General features: G+C 39.5%; 1 protein-coding gene across 2 annotated transcripts in view; it reads left to right on the plus strand.

Moving 5' to 3' along the window:
- THEMIS (thymocyte selection associated) overlaps window positions 1–20715 on the plus strand; it is an 83318-nt gene that overhangs the window by 46712 nt on the left and 15891 nt on the right. The window lies entirely within an intron of this gene.

A 20715-nucleotide genomic window follows, 5' to 3' on the forward strand; every position in this document is an offset into this window, starting at 1 on the left:
GCCAATGTCATTTATAGCTCCTGAGAAAGCTAAAAGTTGGAAGATAAGAAGACTTTTTAAAACCATTGGAGCTCCCTTTTTCAGTTGTAAGGTTTTTTGCTGCACAGCATTGAATTTTACCCTAGGGTTGTTGACTGAGTAGCAACAGATTTGACAACAGTCTCACCTGCACACTGGACTTGTAACCATTAATGGGGCACTTCATTTCAGAGGAGTCATGCAATTACGCCAAGTGATGTGCCTCTGCTTTTCAGCTCTCTTGCCAGTAATTTTATACAGGCTGTATTCTGTTTTCAACAGTCTGTTCTCCTCAGCATTAATTGCTATTCTATTTATCTTTGCTGTACCTGATGCTTATTCCCATATAACCCCGGTCCAGCAAATCTTGCACGTTAGCCTCTATTTCTGTCAAAGTTAATTTGAAGTCAGCAGAACAAACATGTAAGTATGTAAATTCTGCTAAATGTGAGACAGGGCTGCCTAGGTCACAAACAGTGTAGAATGATCCTTGCTGAATGAGTTTGCCATCTGAAAAAAAGAATCTGCAGAAAGGAAAGTATCAAAGTTAAGGTTGTGTTAAAGATTATGTAAATGAAATGGAAAGCTCATGTGTCCTATGAAGATGTTACGGGCCGTGGAGGAAGCTGTAAACTGATTCTATTGCTTTACTAGTATTTGATTCTGTACCTGTCATTTAATCTTGGTATTCATCCATACTGACCTGCTGTACATTGGAATGCAGTCTATTGCATTCTGTTTTCTATTTTCTGTAAGGCAGGTTCCCGTGGTGCTTCAGATAACACTGTGAGAGGCTTGGTGATTATTGTCATGGTGACCAGCATATACAGTGAACCCTCATGACAGAAAACTCTTTGTCTTGAGAAATCAGCTTTGATTTTTCTCAGAGGTGTTAATATGTTGGGATTCAGGTAAACCATATCTCAGCAGAGTCACTGTTTTTTGATGATAGCCATGTACATTGCTGGAGACAGGATTTGTTCAGTGGTACGTAAAGAAATTTAAAGTTTTCCTTACTGGTAGGCTATATTTAAATTAACTAATTTTTCAGTCTTTAAGGCCAAAACTTGATGGAAGTTTTCTGATTTTAAACCTCTGCTTCACTTAGAGCATTCCATACTCAATATATATGTTTTATAAACATATAAATATGTGTTTGCATCTGTCTATTTATCAAGATAAATAAATTAAGACAAAGAATTTTGTTGCTATGGGCTTTGTTCTATTTAGTTCTTAACATTTATTTTGCACCAGCTACACAGGAAACTGAATAAGAGTAGTACAAAAAGAGAACACAAGACTAGTGCTAGCTATAAGGATCCTGGGGAGGTATTTATTACTACTGCAGCTGTCTTATTGCTTCAGCTGTTAAGCAGCTGGAGGGCTACTCATATCTGGGGACTTGATTTGACCAATCACTGGAGAATAAAATTGGGATATTTGAGTGAAATGAAATTCCACTGGGAAGTGCTGTAACAGTAAAAACCCCTTTCATGGATATTTACAGTCATTATATCAGCTACAGACCCATATGGAGAGAGAGTCTTGGGGTCTCTGAGCCCTGCAGAAAGTTGCAGTGAGCAGTAGTCTCAGCAGATACCCTCATAGGCAGAGAATGTGTGGTAGAGAGAACAGACAGCAGATGACTTACCTGCAGACACCCAGCAGGTTAGTGGCTAAGTTTCTTGGCTAGCAGACCTGTTTTGTCTTGAACTAACTCTCCAGACATGATTTTTTCTATGAAGTTTTTGGGGAAGATAATAGACTCAGATCCCAGATAAAAAAATTGTCAAGACATTAACCTACAACGTGAGTTCACAACAACTCTGTTTTTTTTTCACCATGAGTTTGTCATAGCGGTTGAATTAGTGCTGCCCTTGAAAGAATGCACTTGTCACATTGATGTAATGTGTCCCTATAAAGCTACATCAAAGCTTAGTGAATTCTGCGTTAGAATAACCTTGTGAAATATTATAAGGTATTATTATTGGAAAATTAATTTTAAGTAGATAAAGATCATCAGCAGACAGCACTTTCTGGAATGACCCTCACTTTGTCCTGAAAGCAGTAATAAATTTATCACCTTGTTCTCCTGGAAGCTCCTCCTTGTTCTCTCTGTTCATGATGGAAAGATAAAATACAGGCAAGAAAGAGTTCTAGAGCAAGTGACTGTCTTACTCAGTTTTCCTGAAGTAAGGTCCTCTTGTGACAGTGTGCACTATAACTGTTTCCCTTCCCAGAACATTAAGTTCCATAATTTCCATGAAGACTGAGGATTGCCTGCAGTGAAGGATTTTGATCTGAAATTAAGTGAATATTTATAACAGGATAATGTTAATAGGGATGCCATGAGATGGGCAAAAGCCATTTATTTTAGCAAAGGGTAAACTCCAGCGTCACTGCTTCCCATCTGAATCTGGCCAGTTTTTCACTGTGCTGAGGTAGCCTTAAGCTTGACTGCATGGCAAGATCTGTAAAGAGAGTGGCTGGATGTTGATGGCATGACGAGAAGTGTAGAAGTTATGTGAGGACAGTTTCACTGGCTGCAGTGTCATTCACGGAAAATCTAAAAATATGGCCCACATAAACATTTTATGGATGGGGTCTTAATAAATAAATAAAATTTATTTTTATTTATTAAAAAAAATAAAATAAAAGGTCTTGAATGCATAGGGAGGGTCGTGCAGAGTTTGCAGGGAGCGTGGGGGGAAAACCCATGCAAACCAACCCCATCATCCTGTCTGCTGGCTCTCTGGTTCTCTGCAAGAAGTGCAAATCAGCCTCCTCTTGTCCTTTTCACTGGCAGATCTTTAAATAACTTTACAGAAGTTGATAATGAGCAGCAGTGACAAAAAACATGGCTCTATTCTTGTGTCTGTGTAGTATCTGCTAAAATTGGATGGGTTGTTGAGGAACAACACTGGGGATTGATGATTTTATGGCTCTGTAGTGCTACTGGATTCAGTAACCTGCCTAAACTGGAAATCTACAAAAGGGGCTTTGACTTTTTTCATCTTCCACTTAGGGCAGAGGCCTACTAATTACCAAATGAAAGCATACATTAACATATTGTGTAAGTAAATAAACTTTTTCATCTATAAGCAGAAAAACTTCACTAATCCTGATGTTTTTACCATTCTGCTTGAACCTGGATTCAGTTCCTTACTTTTATCACTAGCAAGACAAAAGTAGCCACCAGGAGCAAGAGATGTGCAAGACTCTGGAAGAAAACAGAGTATATTAACAAAATGTACTCAGCAGAGAGCCTATTACAGTATCTATCCTCTCTCCTGTGCCACTGCAGAGCTAAAAGTGATTGATAATAACCTTGTAGTTACTGTACAATTTGCCTACAATTTTATAGTTTCAGTCATGGCATTGATCTACAGTTAAAGGAGATAATTCCTGTGTGCTATCTTGCCGGTCTGCCAAGAGCAATGTACCAATTGTATCTGTGGAGTCACTAAAAATGAATACCTGCTTGAATCCAGCATTTAATAGGGAAGTTTTAGAGAGTTACATTATGAAATTGTTATAAAGAACATTCTTAAGTTTGCAAGAGAAATATGATGAGGACAATCTAAACCTAGAAATTTCTATCAGTAATACTGCTTTTGTCAGCAGGGTGCTTTATAGCCTCTGCTTTCTGCCTTTCACTATATGAATGCGGCAAACCATTTCTGCTGAAAATAAACATTGCAGACTTACAGTTCTAAGACACCGAGAAGTATTTTTTTACTTTTTACTTCATTAATTTGCAAAACTGGTAGATAAGTGGAAATATTGAATGCAAATGGTTTAAAACCCATTGTCTTTTCTTTCTGCTTCTTTTTTAATCTCAAACATATGCATAATGGATCAAAATTAAAGCTTTTTTTCCCAGGAAAATTTCTGTTTTGGACTAGAAACCAGGCAGTTCGGCAAAGATACAGTAAAGCCATCAAAGATGCATGTGAATCTTTCACACAGTACTTTCCCAATTTTATTCTTCCAACCAACCCTCATGCTTATGATGAAACAAATAGGTCACAAAACCACACAGACCACTTCCTGCAAGGAAGTGCTAAAACTGGAGTGTGATTAAACTCATGGGCTTCAAAGAGATCTGCACTGAAAGCACAGCTACTTACTCTTTTCCTGGAGCTCATTCTTATTTGCACTGAAGTCTGGTTTTACTATGCCAGTGTAAAAAGGGGCCTCAAAACGGTTACTGTCAAATGGGGTATGCTTTCCTCCTGCTAACATGCCGGTTATAGAAATGACCATATGGACTAGGAAGAGCCAGAAGTTGCTGACCCAATAAATTTTGGCTTGGAAGGAGCCATTGGAGGTACCCTGGGTTGTCTATGGCACAGCTTTTTGATTTACAAGATTTTCCTCTTATTATTTCAGTCAACTCTGTTGTATTTAGAACTGCATACCTTAGAAAATGAATGCTGAAGGGCTGACTTTTGCCAGCAAGCTCTCTTTTGTTGTCCAGAAACTGTCTTTATCTCACAGATGCTCTTTTATGATCCATGTGAAATGAATAAGAGATTTTAGTTCATCTCTAGGTAGATTAGAGATTTAATTTTTTTTCTCAAAAGCCTTGTCACATGTAGTGCTGACTGCTGTCAAGATTATTAGCTTTCCAACAGCTGCAATAAGTGCTGGAAGTTGAGGCTAACCTGAGATGTGCATTGTTTATATATTCCTTCGAATGTCACCAGGCACCCAGATATCATAGATGGATTTGTTAGTTTTGAAGTTTTCTACACAGAAGTAAATAAATGTCTATTAAACCACAGAATTAATGATGAAAAGCTGTACATTCTTCTTTTATTCTTGTCATCCTTCTCATAAATCCACAAAGAAGGAAATAAATAAATGATGCCAAGTTATTTACCTTATTTATTATTTGAATTTTGGTAGCATCCACAATATGTTAAACACTGGCTTTATCTCTGGAAAATATAGTTCCTTTCCTGAGTACTTTCAGATTAAGACTTACAGGATTTGAGTATCTGACTATCAGCTATAATGTACCTAGTGCCAAAAATGTGTGGATTTTTCTGTAGAAAACAGAGTCCAAGTTCCTGATGTTCCCAGCTCTCAGGCTTGTCCAACACCACAGTGAGACTTCCACTTGCCAAGTAAGATTATTCACTGTAGTAAACTTAAGTATGTGTGAAAGTGTTGGCAGTCTCTAAGGCTCTGGTTCTGTAGGCACTTATGCACATACATAACTTTACTCACTGGGGCAAGAAGTATACAATGGCCCAAATCAGCCAAATGCTTTTAAAAATGTGTGTTACTTTCATTAAACTCACAGCAAGCCATTCTTCAACCAGCTTGAAAAAAAGCATCAGGCATCAGGCTCTCTGTGACTTGGTGGTGATCGTTTCAGATTTGCCATTTTGTTTCCTCTAAGGCAGCTTCAACTCTGTCCCATTCATCTTTGTGTGCATTGCCTTAGGACTTAGTCAAGCACAGAAATTGCTATGAAAACTCCATGGGATGACAAGTTGGAATCAGCAGGAGGGAGCAGGCTGGAGGCAGATAGCTCCTCACACGGGGACCTGGTCTGTCTTCATTGTCACTGCTGTCCAGAGGATACCATCTCGCTGTGGCCTGGCCCCAGTCCCAGTGCTCTGTAGAGGATGTGGGGTTAGTCACAGCCCCTGGATGTGTGGGGAACCCTTGTCTTTGTTTTGGCTTCATGCAGCCAAGATGGGAAACTGATAATGACGGGCAGTCAGTGTTTCCACTTGACATTTTACTTGATAGCTGTCATTGTCAGTAGCAACGTTCTACCTAGACTCCAGAAGCAAGACTAACAAGGCGAAACTGAAAGCCACAGTCACAAGCAAGTTGGGGCAAGAGAAGAGAAAACAAAATTTGACTGTAGGTGGAGTCCTCACCCAATAACCATAATGTTTGCTGCAATTTAATTGGCTTGGTTATTAAGCATAGGTCAATGGGACTCCCCCAGGATCTGGAGGAATTTCAGAGTTGGCTGAAGTAGGATGTGAACATCCTCTGGCTGTGACATTGGCCTCATTGTGTACAGGTTATTGCCTATTCTAATTTTCTCCCTTGCAAAAGGCAAGGGCTTAAGAAGTCATCTGGTTTGCAGCCAGGGAAGTTGCATTAGGAAGATAAATTTCTGTGCTGTACTGGGAATTACAGTAGAATATCCCTGGTGTAGCTAGTGTGACAGAAGAAAGAGGCCTTCACATCCCCAGCCAGCCCTTTCTTGTTAGTAAGAACAAGATCAAGCAGCACACCCCTCCTCGTCAGCTCCTCTACCACCTGCATCAGAAAGTTATCTTCAATCCATTGTACGAACAGCCTGAATTGTGTGTGGCCGGCTGGCACACACCAACCTGTGTAAAACGTTAGTTTCCCTCCTATTTATAATCTTCCTTTAAATTTGGAAAACCATAACGAAGTCTCCCCACAGCCTTCTGTTCTCCAGACAGAACAAGCCCAGCTCCCTCAGCCTGTCTGTCTTCATAGGAGAGGTATTCCAGTCCTCTGACCATTTTTGACACCCTCCTCTGGACCATCTCCAAACACTTGACGTATTTCTTGTGTTGGGGACCCCAGACCCGGACACAGTGCTCCAAGTGGGGCCTCAAAAGGGCAGAGTAGACAGGGACAATCACCTCGCTTGCCCTGCTGACCACCCCTCTTCTGATGCAGCTCGGGGTACCATTGACCTTCTGGGCTGGAAGCTCACACTGCTGGCTCATGTTAAGTGTTTCATCTACCAGGACTCCAAAGTCCTTCTCAGCGGCACTAGTCTCAAGGATTTTTTCTCCCAGTCTGTGTATATATTTGACATTAACACAACCCAACTGCAAAACCTTGTGCTTTGCTCTGATGAACCTCATTAGGTTCACATGGGCCCACCATTCGAGTTTATCAGGGTACCTTTAGATGGTTTCCCTGCTTTGTGCTGTATTAACTGCACCAGTAAGCTTGGTGTCATCACCAAACTTGCTGCGGTTGCACTCAATCCCATCATTTATGTCACTGACAAAGATGTTAAATTGTACCAGTCCCAGGACAGACCCCACAGGAAAACTACTTGTCACTGGCCTCCATCTGGACATAGGGCCATTGACCATAATCCTCTGTTTGTGACTTTCCAATCAATTCCTAATCTGCCAAATAGTCTTCCCTTCAAATCCATATCGCTCCAATTTAAAGATAAGGATGTGGCGGGGGACCACGTCAGAGGCCTTGCAGACGTCCGAGTAGATTACACCAGTTACTTTTCCTTTGTCCACCAGTGCCATCATAGAAGTCCACTAGATTGGTCAGGCACAACCTTCTCTTGGTAAAGCCATGCTGGCTGTCTGGATCACCTGCTCATTCTTTTATGTGCTTTACTATGTCTTCCAGGGGGATCTGTTCCATGATCTTCTTAGGCACAGAGGTGAGGCTCACTAGCTTGTAGTTCCCCAGGTACACTTTCCTCCCTTTCTTATAAATAAGAGTGATGTTTCACTTTTTCCAAATGCCATGGACTTGGCCTCACAGTCACAACTTTTCAAATATGATGGAGAGCAGCTTGCCAACCACATCAACCAGGTTCTTCAGAACCTTGGGGTGCATGTCATCTGGCTCCATAGACTTGTATATATTCAGACTCATGAGGTGGACTTGGACTTGCTCTGCCCTTACAGTAGGGGGATTTTATTCCTCCAGTTCCCACCATGAGGTCTGGTGAGGTGAGGTTCAGAGATGTGAAAAATATGAGAATCTTGGCTGCAAGAGAAGATGGAGGCAAATAACTCATTTAGTACCTCAGCCTTCTCCATGTATGTTGTAGTTAGTTCTTTCTCATCAGAGAAGGTACGCTCTTAGGCCTGTCTCCTCTGAACAATGTATTTATAGAACTTCTTGCTGTTTTTAACATCTCTCACCAAGTTCAGTTCCATCTGTCCCTTGCCTTTCCTAATCCCATCTCTTCATGTGCAGTCAGCATCACTGTATTCTTTCCAGGTGACATGTCTTTGTTTCCACTACCTGTACATGCCTTTCTTTTCGCTCAGTTTGACCAGTAGGTCACTGCCAAGCCAAGCCAGTTTCCCACCTCCCCCGCCTGCTTTCTTATTCTAAGGGATGGAGAGCTCTTGCACTCTCAGAAAGTCATCATTAAAGAGTAACCAACTTTGCTCCACTGCTTTGTCTCTAAAAAGAACTTCCCAGCAGATCTCATCCAACAATTTCTTAATCAGCCTGAAGTTCACTCTCCTGAAGTTTAGTGTCCTGATTCCACTCTTTGCCAGGATCACATTGATCACATTTGTTGAAGGTGCAGACGAAATCTACAATAATCTACAAATAATCTGACATGTGACAGAGCATTTAGGGGAGGTCGGGTCTACATGTTTGAACTACTTGCTGTTATTAAGAGTGAGAAACTTGTCTTACTTGTGCAAGCAATGGGGCTACAAATATTACCTCTCAAAACTGACACAAGATTGATGACATAATAATCTCTTTCATAAAATTCTGTGAGCTTGCTTAGGGTTATTTCATTTTCCATCTCCTGACATAGAAGTGTCCATACCAGAAAAAAATAAATCTGTCTGACCATTTGAATGTTGAGAATGAAGCCTCAGGAGAAAATGGCATTTCATTTTGAAAGGCTGGTGGCTGAACTGAAGCACAAACAAACAGTTAAACTCATTCAAAGATTGAATGAGACCAAATTTTATGCTGCAGAAATAAAAACTTTTCTAAATTCCCAAGGTAATTCAGTGGACTGAGGAAACCAAAACAGTTGTATGTGAATTCATGAGAGAGACGCAACTCTGCTCTCAGAAAAAAAAGTGAATAGTGCTTCCTTGTTAAGGAACAGTTCTAAGCATTGTCCTCTGAATGATTATGAATCCAATCAGAGAATCTTTCATCTGATATATATCTGTTGTCACTATGGCAAAATCTTCTGAAGGCATGTGTAGTTGTCTTGGCAGCTTGGAATTTGACAGCAGTGTCCATAACATAACTTAAAAATATATGCTATCTTATTAGACTTTGTTGAACTGGGAATTACTTCATTATTTTGGTCAAGACATGAAGATACTTACAATTTAGACTGTCCTCTTCACATAGGAGTATCCAGAAAAAAAGCTGAACAAGCTGTCTGAAAAGCCTGGTGTAGCACAGTGAGACTATGTGCAAAATTCAGACAATGTTTCAAAAAGTTGGACATATACTGAACAAAACTGAATGTGAACTGGGGAGAAACAGCATCCACTTTCAGGGCTGCCTAATCACAAGTATCATCTATAGAATTGGCAGAAGTAACAACTCAGGCATTACTGGGGTATGATTAGTTTTTAAGTCAAAAGCATGCTATACATGGGTTAAGTTTCATGCTCTCCTTTTGAGCTAGTGCATTCAATGAGAAGATATAAGAATAAGCTATTGAGTGAGATTAATGAAATCCTGATTCTTCTACTTTTAACCCAACCATTATTATAGATGAAGTATAATGCCATAATGAATTGTCCCATATCACAAGGAGAGAAACAATGAAAGGAAACCTATTTGCCAAGCTTGCTGTCTGACTGAGAAAAAAATCTGCCCTGAAGTTCTATAAATAACCTAAATATTTAAATACCTTAGAAGATTAAGTCATAGACCTTTCTGTGTCCATCAAAAGCCCCCACAGATATTGACTCCTGGAAAAGTATGGTTCTCTTAATTACACTTGCAGTACATCAATATTTGCTTAATGGACTGCCCATATCCAATCTACCATAGCTATGGTAAGAATATTGTCATCAATAAGTGGGCAACAGAGCTGCTCAGAACACTTGTCTGGGAGTGTAACTACACATGTAAAACAGGTTGTCCCAACCAGCTGGTCAAAATCTATTTGATTTGAACACAGTTTTGTCAGTTTTGTGATCAGTGCTGGAAAGGCTCACCAGGAGACAAGGTGAAACCTGACAATGCCACACACTGAGAGCATAAGCAATAGACTGCCCCAGGAACTGAGAATGAAATAAAGATCTTTTGGTCCTTCCTGTAAGCTTGAAGACCGACATTCCACAAAAGTTAAGTGAGGATGTTGCCAAGATCATCAAATACAGACTTCATGTTCACCTGTACATGATTAACCCAGGCCATTTGTGTCAACTAGAAATACTTGCATGTTCTGTGCATTACATCTACAAGATGAATTGCTTATACCTTCAAATTTTTCTTAACGTCACTGGTGGTGTGTGGGAGTTGACCTGTATCATCTGACTGCTATGTGGTCTCTTTCACCTCACCACTGTGTTTTGAGCCAGGCAGTTTTTAAAAATGAAGTGATCTAGGCTGAAAACTGGCTACAACTCAAAATTCCTCAGAGGGCTTTTTCCCTGCTTGCAAAAGACTGTGCCCCAACTGATCCACTCCAGACTTCTACAGCCTGTGTGGAAGTTCAGCAGTACCATGAAGGCCCAAGATAGCATTTATGAACCTATATTTCCGTGACCCAGTTCTGATAGGTCCTCTAAGCTTAAGCCATAGGTTTAGGATTCTCATTAATACAATATTACAATGGTTTGGATTACAGGAAAAATAAATGACAGTACAGCACACAACCCTAGCAGCGCACCTACAATGCTGGAGTGTCTCCTTATAGACTTCTTGAGGAGATCTTTGCTCTGAAACCCTGCATGGACAGTCCCTCACCTTCCCCACAGCCTGGGGGAGAGTATATGGTGTGTCTAACAAGATTCCACATCGTTTCCTTGATAGACACACTGTTTACTCAGTATACAATAAAAAATGTAGCATTCACAAAAGAAAAAAGAAGGAGGAGGGAAACTATTTGGAATTCACATTTCTGCTCCCACTCTTAAATGTTCAAGTCAAAATAAGAGATAGCTTGAGCATTTATTTGGTTTACACAGGAGTATTCACGTTGACAAAAATAATACGCTGCTTATCTCCCAAATTTGAGGAGTTGTGTTATAAAAAAGTAACTACAACTACAGAACTTCTGTCTCTCAACTGACTTTCTTCTCTCCCATACAGCTTTTTACATTGTTTAGATTTAGATTGTACTTAGTCCTTTCTCATCTGATTTAGATCCAGTTGCTGTGTGAAAGCCAGTATAATTTTAAGAGGCAATATTTGGAGAATTTTAGTTCACCTGAGCTGAAGCCATAAGTTAAGCTATAGTTTCACAGTACAGGCACAGACTACATTTTTATGTTCGTTTTTTAATAGCATCCTAAATAAACAGAACACGGTGAAAATGTGTAACTACCATCTCCAGAATAGTTCCTTTAGGAGCACCAAAAATATGTTAAGGACACTGTCACAGTCACCACAAAGTATGAAAACATATAATTGCCACATAACTGAGAAGAAGATGAGCCAGGAGATCTCTCAGACCCCTGTAGGTTCAGCAGCTCTTGTGCTCAGAAGGAGGATGGTCTGTGGAGGAATGCAGGAGGCAGAAGAGGGCATTTTGTGTTGCACACATTTTATTTTGGTACCAGAAACCACATTCTCTTGCAAGCCTACTCTCCTGTTATCTTTTGTTCCCCACAGAGAAATGAAAAAATTCAAAATTCAAACTGCTAACAGCTCACTTTTTGTCAAAACAATCTGAAATGTCCCTTATAATGGCTTCTGTAAATGCTTGTACTACCAGAACTCAAACTTTCTTCCTTTTGAGAAGGAATGTAGCTCCTCCCTGGTATATTCTTCAACTCTGACAATAAGCCAGAACCCCAGTGACCTAGTCAGGTTTGGTAGCCACCGATGTGCAGCTTAACACAGCTGTGAGCAAATTCTGTGCCATGCTTTGAAATTACATCAGATGATATAGAATAAATGAGGAAGCAAAAAAAATAAAAAATAAAAAATAAAATTAAAAAAAATGGGGCAAAATAGTTTCTTTCTGTCAAAACATATTAGCTTCTAGTGGGCAAGCTGAAATACTTATATACTTGTACTTCTATGTACACTTATACATATATATATTTATGTGAGGGAATAAATTCTTGGAGAGGTTCAAATCTTACAGAAATACCTGTTAGAATAAGAATGCATTTTACTAATAAAATAACCCATTTCTCCTTCAGTCCTGCTGTTACATTCCCCACTGTGGCCTGGAAACCAGATGATTTTGAAAAACAAGAAGCCTGATTCTGAACTCACATAGTACTGAGTAAATTTGGGGTAATGCTTATGAACTGCATGGAGTGGGTCCAGATTTACACCCAGTTTCTAAGATCAGAATCCTCTCTGAAGTATTTAATTCCTACCAGTGCGATACCCCGCTGCTTCACTCAGGCTGCTGTCTGCCACGCACAGCATTTTCTGTCATTCGGTAAGAGGAAGCACAGTGTGAGCCCTGCAGCTGGACCTGCAGACTAATGCTAGGAAGGGAAGCACAACAGCCAGAACTTGAAAATGATTTATTTTAAAACTCTTGCTCTCCCTCCCCAACCCTCTCTGCAGAGCCACAATTACAGGAAATGGGTCAGGATACATTCAGACCAAGGGGAGCCAGAACAAAGCTGGAAGTGGATCAGGAGTTCAAGGGGAGACCGGACAAACGCTTAGACCCATCGAGGGTTACAAATAGACAAACTGCATCAAACTCAGGAAATTCCCCGAGCTGAAAATAGAGACTGAGAGAGCATTTGGAAGAAGCAGGTAGTCAGGCTATGTCCTTACTCTTGCACAGTGCCTGCTTAGGATAATGGTGAAGAGAAGATTTTGAGATATATCTTCACCTGGATCAGGGTGGCTAATATTTCACTTTTTTTTTATTTTTTATTTTCTATTTTTTTAACCTGAGGTGTGAGGAAAAGGCAGCTGGAGAAAGGTGCAGTGAGGGGCTCCTCATTCAAGATTCTCTATCGGGAGTTACAGGAAATTTTCTTCTTTTCATTTGGTTTCAGTTCAAATATTCCCACATTAAATTGAACTTGACTTCAGCATTCAGATTTCACTCTGTTGAGTAGATTACATCTGCAGTTTGGCAGACCTGCAGATAATTAGCTCTCCTTGTAATTAAATTTCCAGTTAATGTCCCATTAAGATAAATGAGAAGAATTCGCATCTTCTTTCTAAGTGGTGATTTCACAAAATGCAACATCTCATAGACTTTGAGCAAACAAGCACTTCCACTTGCCAAGGTCAGATGCAATTGCAATATAGTAGCAGATCTTAATCATTCACATCTTCAGAATTTTTTATTTTTTTTTTCCAAGACCTTCGGAGCCATCCTGGGGAAAAGCAGAGCCTGCCTCGGAGTTAAGAATCGTGAGAGATAGGGTCCTGTTCTTGCTTCAGTTCACAGTCACTTTCTCATGCAATGAGTGTCATGGAAACCAGAATTTTCACAGGTGGCTGCTAAATGCCTTTCCTTGTGCAACCTGAGGCAGCTGGGGCCTGGTTTCTGCAGCTGAGCACTCACCAGTGTGGCTGAGAGCAGCAGGCCAGGCAGGCAGGCAGTGCTGCTGCAAAAGTGACATGGCTAGGAGTGGGATGTGCAGGAGGGGGACAGCAGGGAAACCTAGCTAATAGCCACTAATTTTCTGAAGCTATGTGGACGAGAGCGTGATTTACTTTGCCAGCATGTAAAATGTGGAAAAAATACATTCCTCTGCACGAGGCATTGAACAAAGGAAGTGACACCGCAGTGTAAGTACTCAGGAAAAGGCACACTTTGAGGTGCAGGTGTATCTGAAAAACAAACAGAATACAAATATCATATACACTAGCTAAAGAGGAAAAAAGTCTCTTCTCTGCTGTGAGGCCCTGGGGAACAAGAACTTTCCCCTTTGTGTATTTTATCAGGAGGGGAGAATGAAGAGATGGAGCTGAGACGATGTTGTACAGTTCTACACCTAGCATTTGAACTCTTGTTAAACATTTTAAAATACTCTCTCTGATCTGCATCACTAATATCAGAGGGTATATGCCCAGTGATTTTGTACAGGCTAATTACAGCATTGTTTCAACCTGGACCACTCAACGATGTCCTACATTGTTTTCTGTTCTCTTTTGCTTGTATAGAAACAGAGCAGGAGAAGAATGCCTGGGAAAAGAGACCAACAGTTCTAGTTACCCAAAGACATAATAGATCCTTTGGTAGCAAATCTTCATTTAAAAATCTCTTGAGACATACTCTGTAGCATTCTTGGACAGATTTTTGGAAAAGGAAAAGATTTCATTCAACAGTAAGTAGTTAGATGAATACTGTGAGCTCTGAATGAGTGCATGAAAGTTGTTGAATAAAGAACAGAAAGCTTCAGGCTCTGAAATCCTGGAGCAAAGAATTTTAGCAGAATGTAATAAAGACACACACTTGCATGTTTTTACTGACAACATGATGCAATTCATTTGTAGCTAAATCAGCTGTAGATTTCTGTGGATTATTTACCTGAAATGTGGGAACTATCCTTAAAGAGCAGCAGCTTTTAGTTACCTTCTTAAAGCCGTATGAGATTTCCTTGGAAAGCTGTGATATGTACACAAAGCAGCCCTTCTCTAAAGGCTATCCTGCTGGCTGTACGCTTTGTTTTTCCCCATTTGCTGCTGCTTCTCCTCCTAAATCATGGAACTGCAGGGGTTGGAAGGGACCTCAAGAGATCATCGAGTCCAACCCCCCTGCTAAACAGGTAAATGATCAAAGCTCAGTCTGTTTAGGTAACGGGTTTTAGCATTTCACTGTATAACACTACCCCAAGAAATGATCAACTTTGATGAGCATCTTCCTTCCACCTAGCCTTGATACAACTGTGAAAATTGTTTTGCGTGTGGTTTCAAATGCGGGGAAAGGGGTGGACCAGAGGGAGACATCTTTGTCAGGTGAGAGGTGATGCGCTAAGTGTTTAGCTATTGTTTTACTGCTGAAATGTACACCCTTGTGAATAAGTTTAAGGCGCTCAGGCTGGGCATAAGGCAGGGAACACAGCCATCTAGCGGCTGCCGCAAGCACCCTCCTTGCGTGCCGGAAAAAGATCCCCAAAACAGAAGAGTTTGTTCTGTTCTTGCAGAAATGCCATTTCCTTCACGGTTTATTCACTGTTAATCACTATGCCATCGCAATATTCATTCAAGCTCACAAGTAAGCTGCGTGTTGGGCAAAGCTCAGCGTGTTCTGCATGCTGTTGGTTTTTTGAAGACCATTCAGTCTGATATGCTATCTGTTTTTATTTCTTTAGAAAAGGATGGAATTGTAGCGTGACTTTCTGCTTTGTTTTGAGTTTGAAATCCTTATTCAAGCTTTGGGCAAAGATAAGCTAAAGCTCTCTCCACTTCCAGGAAAATGTTTATTTTTAAATATGCATTCTGAACTCTATGCCTACAGTGGCATCTGCCTACAGTCTATCGTGACTTCATTACACAGCATCTCCACTGCCATCTTTGGAAAAACCTGACAACATAAAATTAACTGTGATGTTGTAAACATATACAGAGAGTATCTCATGTAGGAGAAACCTGTTAAGAATTTGAACCCTGATTAAAATAATAATAACAATAATAATAATAAAGAAGTAATTTAGTCAGAGTTCCATGTCCCCTCTAGGCAAAAGAGAGCTCATGAACTAATGTGAATTTGTTCCTGCCTTTGAAGTGATACAACCTTGGTCCTTTCTTTGGCAAAAACAGTTCATCTGTAGTTTATATGAGTTCTGCAGACAAATAATATTTTTCCTATGTATTCCTGTCCTGTATGTTGATGAGGTTAAATGAGGACCTTCTTTATTGCTCATGGCCTTTCTGAAGCATCTTCTAACTAGTTCTTCTTTTCCACAGTTGGTTGGACTGTGGAAAATGTAGGCTTGATATCATGCGCTGGAATCAGTGCAAAGGGGAAGGCTGTTAAAATTTTTCAGTATAAAACCAAAGACCCTTGTCAGTACCCTTAGCCATAGGTACACTCTGCCCTTGAAAAAGTACATTGATCTGCAAGATAAGTTGCCTTGCCAATGGATCATGTAAGAAGGCTACCTTGGGATACAAATGAGTAATAATCTGAAGGCAATTGTTTCCTTTCAAGTCCCAGCTGACTGCCATAATAATGTGAATTTCTTGAGGCATGTCAACAGTTTCCACTTTTGTATTTCTGTCATTTGAATTTGCACTTCCCATCTGTTACAAGGAAGTAAACCATTCCTTCTTCTATTCATATAGTGGATGAAATTTTATTTTGGCTAACATTGCTGTAATTCTGGATTGAATAAGTTTAAAGAAATGTAAATACTCCAGCTTACATACTCAAGAACCAGGAAAGAATTTGGATTTATGTTTCAGGAGGGCCTGCAGCTTTGAGATAGCTCTTACCCTGGTCCTGTATTGATACCACATAGGAGTCAAATTCTGTGATTCTTCCCTGATTTGCTACAGCTCTTAATTTTCCCTGCAGACAGTCATACAGATATAATGCAGTTTGGACCCAAATGATCCCTTATTGATCTACGCAGCTTGTCAATATGCAGGATGCTCTGAAAGTCATGAAATTATCTCTATATATCAGCAACTGTGACTACCTTGTCAGACTGATGTGCCCTTCTATATTTTTTCTCTCATCATGTCTTTAATACACTCTTCAAAATTTTAAAAGGTAAATTTTCAGCCTAGTTTGGGCCTCCCCATGAATACTCTGCTGTAAGACTCTCTTACAGAATATTAGTTTGTAGCTTGTGGTGATAAATGGCCTTTTTTGTTTGAAAGGAGTGCAACATATTTGGGCTGAAAAGCCATTTATCACACTTCCACTCTTCTTTCTTTCCTGCTGGCAAAGTGCATGTAGCAATTAAGAATTTTACAAGTAAATATACCAGTGCGATATATGCCAAAGCAAAGATATCTGTCTAGAGCTTTGGCTTGAGTTTCTGAAGGCAGCAAAGTGTGCCTCTCCAAATTGTCTTTAAAGATTGCAGTAAAAGGTTTATGATCTGTATCTGCTAGCATGGCTGACTCATAATAAATGTACTCCAAAGGTGTAGTGCTATGTCCAGCACTGATTGCTCCGACAAATGAGTACTCCTCTTCACTAGAGTCATTTGTAATCATACAACAGCTTGACTTTCTGTCTGGAAAGGCACAGTTTTGTCAAACTGGTTTATGCCACTACATCTCTCAAAGCGTTTTCAGAGACTATGACAGCTGTTGGTTTCATACTTACTCCCACACTTTTCTGCACTTTAAACAAATGCTGCTTCTCATTCTTTACTCTGAATGTTCTAGATACTGTTGAAGCTTTCTTTCGTTTTGTTTTTTTTTTTTTTAATGAGAAAAGCAACTAAAACAGTAATGTGTATTATGAACACATGTATTATTTTCTTTCTTTCTATACAGATTTAACAGCTTTTAGTTCTTGTGTGCTTCTCCATCTGCTATTCTGCCTCAGAGGTTATACTCATTTTGCTGGGCCACTCTTCCAATTAGTTTTCCTTGTCTTACTGAGAAGTTGTGACCAAATAGTGATCTTGACTGTATGTGTGGTATACAGACTGCCTCCAGTAGTTTTTAGCAGATATTTCTGCTTGCAAAGAAGAAGAAATATCAGGATCTCGTGCATCATGGATTACAATTCTGATCCTCTAAGAGGAAAATGCAACAGGCTATAGAGCTCCTCAGCCTGAAGAAATGACTCAGGAGAGAGATTATATATGTAAAAACCTGAATGCAGGAAGAAAGTGAATAGAGAGTGAATACAACAGCTGCATGAAATTATTTGGTAGGATGGTTTAAAGAAAAAAGGAAAATTACACAATGCAGAACTAAGCTCTGGAACTCATTGGCACATGATGTTGATATCAGAATTGTAAATGAATTCAAAAAGCAATTGCACATATTAATGGAAGAAATATTCTCAGGGACTATTAATAGCCTGAATTTCTAAAGGCAGATAAGAATTCAGCTTGGAGCTATGAGAAGCACCAGCTAACAATTGCAAGGGTAATTGGCATTTTTGGGAAAGGTTCTCTGCTTCTGGTGCTGTAGAAGGGCAAAACATTTTTGTGTGTGCAGATGTCACTGCTTCTGGGGTGGGCAAGGGGAGAGCTGTCTGTTGAGGTGAACTTGCACACACACACACACACACACATACGTGTAGCGCATTATGCTCTTTAAGCAACCAAGGGAAATAAATTCCAACTGCTCTCTTTGAAACTCAGTTTGCTACTTCAGTGTTTTCAATCTGTACATCTTGGATAAATTCTGCACTCATTTATAGCTTCTGCAGAATGTTGCAAGTTCTGTCTTACCAAAATGATGCATCTCTGGTCTTTTAGTTGTCACATGAGCCTCACACTCATCCTGTTTGATTTAACGCCTCTTATTTCCTGAGAGAGACTGCGCTACGCTACCTTACCTTTACAACCATGTTTGCCCTCTGAGTTATTTATGGACAGCGAGTGAACCTCCATATAGACTGTGCCATTAAACCTGTCTAGTATGTGGAAGATTACTGTAAGACTTTGTAATTTTTGTGCAGTTTAAAAAAGCTTCTTATCTCTGTTTGTCTCTGGTTTAACTGTTATCTGTAGCTCCATTAAGAATGTTTAAGTGATATCAGATTTCAGCAGATAGTGAAGTGACAGTCCAATTCCTGTTATCCTGTTGGTTCTTATGTGTTTGAGTTCTGCATATTTTAATTTATTTACAGTGTGCCCCAGGCAACTATTGTATCACAGTGTGTGGCTTTGTTGTTGACTGATAAGATCAGTACAAACTCCAGTTACAGCATTCTTAATGAGAGAATATTTCTGTTTTGACACCAAGGCTTGTTTCTAAGTTATTTAAGGCAACATAAAACAAATAATATGAACATATTAATTCATTATTTTGATTGCAAGGATTAATATGCTAAATCAGGATCTGACCAGAAAATAAGAGATTGTCGGTGTTCTGTTCTTTTTTCTTAATGTATTTTTTACTATTATTTCTATAGTTTAAGGTTATTTAGTTTCCTGAAAACTGACCTCTGAGTGAGAGCTTTCTGTGTGCCAATTATCCCCAGTAGCTTGAAAAATCTGCCAGTGAGTAGCAATACTTCCCTGACTTTCCCAAGACCTTTCAGTTGTGATAAACAGAGATGAACGGTACTAAGGATGGGACGAGTTTGGTGACAGCCTTGAAAATCGTTATTTAAGCATGTATTTTCTTCATGCGAAAGGTATTCAGTAAGTGTCCGTAGAGTGTGCTTATATTACCAGGGACAGGCTGGCAACAAATCTGTAGGCATATTTGGGTGCAGATGGTCAAGAAAAGAACTGGAGATCAAAGAAAGGCCACACTCTGCTGGTGAAAGAAAGTCAGAGGTCCTGCAACTCCAGTAAAGCCATTCCATATTTCATCAGATTAGTACTGTTTTAGTTCTAACCATATCTTTTCCATTGGGTTATTTTTCTTCCTTGCCATTAAGGACTTGTTCTGATGTTTCCACTGTCTTTGAAAAATATTTCTCAGCTTATATTTCTTCCATGAATTACATCACTGTTTCCAGCTTTGCTCGGTGTCAGAGGCTCTTTTGCAATCAAGGAGAGTACTAGCCAGCACTGTACAGACTGTATCACACACTTGCATCAAACACTGTAACTCAGTCAACCCCTGCAGATCGAGCTTTCAGTGTTAATTCAGAAAAGGGAGATAACTACTCTGGGCTCTTCTAAATTAAAAAAAAAATAAGTGTTTTTTTCCACTTATGTCATCACCTGAGGAAAATTGTCCATGTACTTTACAGATTTTATCCTCAGCTGTTCTGCTTAATACACTCTCTCAAATATTTCTGTTACTGGTGATTTTCTTGTTGCTAGCTGGTGTCTTCTGCAGAAGGGGCAGGTTATTGCAAAAACTGGGTTCATGTTCTACTTTCACAAATTGTCGGTTGATCCTGAAAAGATCAGACACTACTGTTGGGTAACTACTGTCAATTTTACCAAAGTGACCTTCTGTCTCTGAATAGAATGATTTTAACTTCTGAGGAAAATCTACATAAGATTTTGAATGGAAAACCTGTACAAATTATCTAAGAAAATATGGACTTTCTGGCATAGTAATTGCAACTGAACTTTAAGCTACTGCAGCTACTCCATAGTTTCAATAAAGATAAACCCTCCTGACACTTAAAATTGACACACAGGTAAAAAAAAACATTTATTTGACTGAATATTTATAACGTAAATAGATCACAGTTAAAAAAAAATAGAATTATGAAAATGTGTGTATCAAGCATGAAATTCAAGGGGTGAAACTTATTTTCTGCCATGTTATGGCACTATAATTGATTATGCCATAATTGTCTATTCCTATCATCTTACTATCGCTCCGTGCCATGAATGCTACTGAATAAATGTAATTGAAATGTCAGACTTCACACAGATTTGTGATATAATGTATATCAGAACTCATTTTATAACTCGTTATATCTATCATCAATACAGTAGAAGTACTTAATCAAAAAGAACTCTGCATCAGCCGTAAGAGATGGATAAACTTCCTCCTTGTGTTTGAGTCCACATAGCCAATTAAAGAAAAGGGAGGTATGTTTTAAAGATAATTTACTTACCTAGAGCACCTTCTAGTCATCTTATTTTGTGAAGTACTTGTCTCAAATATAAGAATTACGGTGACTGATGATTTGCTTTGGCAAACAGAAGATTTGTGGTTAAATTTCAGAGAAGTGACCCAAAGAACGTTGCTCTTATCTGTCACATCTCTATTACTACT

Source organism: Gallus gallus, chromosome 3 (assembly GCF_016699485.2).
Source record: "Gallus gallus isolate bGalGal1 chromosome 3, bGalGal1.mat.broiler.GRCg7b, whole genome shotgun sequence".
Lineage (NCBI taxonomy): Eukaryota > Metazoa > Chordata > Aves > Galliformes > Phasianidae > Gallus > Gallus gallus.